This window comes from Arachis duranensis, chromosome 6, assembly GCF_000817695.3.
Source record: "Arachis duranensis cultivar V14167 chromosome 6, aradu.V14167.gnm2.J7QH, whole genome shotgun sequence".
Classification (NCBI taxonomy): Eukaryota; Viridiplantae; Streptophyta; class Magnoliopsida; order Fabales; family Fabaceae; genus Arachis; species Arachis duranensis.
The window spans coordinates 62,024,222-62,026,399 of NC_029777.3; positions in this window are offsets into that span (position 1 = coordinate 62,024,222).

Consider the following 2,178-nt stretch of genomic DNA (forward strand, 5'->3'; position numbering starts at 1 on the left):
TGACGTGTTTTGGGCGTTCAACTCCGGATAATGACGTTTTTCTGGCGTTTAACTCCAGACAGCAGCGTGTACTTGGCGTTCAACGCCAGGTTACGTCGTCATTCTTCGAATAAAGTATGGACTATTATATATTGCTGGAAAGCTCTGGATGTCTACTTTCCAACGCCGTTGAGAGCGCGCCAATTAGAGTTCTGTAGCTCTAGAAAATCCATTTCGAGTGCAGGGAGGTCAGAATCCAACAGCATCAGCAGTCCTTTTGTTAGCCTTCTTCAGAGTTTTGCTCAAATCCCTCAATTTCAGTCAGAATTTACCTGAAATCACAGAAAAACACACAAACTCATAGTAAAGTCCAGAAATGTGAATTTAACATAAAAACTAATGAAAACATCCCTAAAAGTAGCTCAAACTTACTAAAAACTATATGAAAACAATGCCAAAAAGCGTATAAATTATCCGCTCATCAAATACCCATTGCCCAATTCCCTCTTACACTCTTGCAATTTATTATTCTTGTCATTTACATTCTGTTTCTTTATTTCTTGCTATTTACTCTTTTTCTCTTTAGAATTCAACACTTTATTTTCTTGCGATTTACTTTTGATGTCATTTAAGTTTCTTGCAATTTAAGTTTCCGTTATTTACTTTCACTTTATTTCTCTCTTCTATTTCTTTACATTCTTTGCCATTTAAATTCTTGCAATTATGTTCAAAAATCAAAATGTTCATGAAATCAAAACTATGTTTGCTTGACTAAATCTACCATTTAACTAAAGTTGCTTAATCTACCAATCTTCGTGGGATCGACCTCACTCTTTGTGAGTTTTATTACTTGATACGACCCGGTATACTTGCCGGTTGTATGTGAAATCTAATTTTTACGTATCATAGCTGTATTTTCGACTTGTTCGATTTGTAGCTTGACTTCTGCTTTATTTGTAGCGGCAATGAAGAATAATGAATCTATGAAAGCTTTTAAGAGGGCGCAGAGGGTGACTACTGCCAGGAATATTGCCGCCAAGGCGGCTGGGGAGGGGTCCTCTCAAGTGCGTGAGAAACCAGCAGTGCCGAGTTCCCCCAAGGTGAAAAAAGTGATTCCGACACCTCGGGTCCGCTTGGTGGATCCTGACCCTACTTCTGCCGTTCCATCTGTTGCCCCTCCAAGTAAAAAGCAAAAGACGGTTGAGCCCTTCGACCTCAATGCCCCTGACTTCAATGCCATCGAGTTCATAGATCAACAAATTGGGCCCTATGGTACTCTCTCAATGAACGATGTGTCCATCCTCCATCATTTGGAATTTATGGCCCGGAATCACGTGCAGATGGCGTTTATGGCGGCCGCTATACACCGGACTGCTCAAAGTCTCCCTCTTCATGCCACCAAGGCATTTATGGAGGAGGCAAAGCAGGAGTTCGACCGGAAGAAGGGGCTGAAGGAGGAGCTCAAATTAAAGGTGACCAGGTTAGAGAAGGATCTAGAAAATGAGAAAGCGAGTTCCCTTTCGCTGGCGGCTTCTTTGAGGTTGGCCGAGGACACAGCCCTGATGCATAAGGAGAGTTACGTCACGACTTATCGGGAGGTGATGCGCCTGAGGGAGGAGTTGAACAATGCCCGGGAGGATTATTCTGAGCTCCAAAGTCATCTCGTGGGCAGTGTGACTGCTGCTTACGAGAACTTGAAGGAGCAATTTCGGGTCATTGCTCCCGAGGCCGATCTCACCCCTTTCAGCCTGGACAATGTTGTTAGGGATGGTAAGATTGTCCCTGATGATGATGGTGATGATGATGCTGATCCTCCTCCTGTGTCCTCTGCCAAAGTGTCGACTTCTTCTGCTCTTCCGGTTGCGCCTGATTCGGATTGCCAGGTTCTGAACCGGGAAGATGAAACTGTAGATGCCGTGCCTATTCAGACTCGTCCGCCTTCTCCTTGTCCTTATGATGCCACGAAAGTTCCTGAAGCTTGTTGATCTGTAGCTGGCCCGGCTTGTGGGCTTTTGAAACTTTTTTATTTAATCGCTGACACTTCTTAGTTGCTTTATCTAGCAACTTTTATATTTTGAACAATAGCTTGCTGTCTTTTGGTGGTAAGTTTTGGTGGCCTTTTACGGCCTTTTAAAAAAGTAGTTTTTTGACTTGGCATCTTCTTCTATTTGCTGATGTTTGAAATTTCGCAGCTTGACC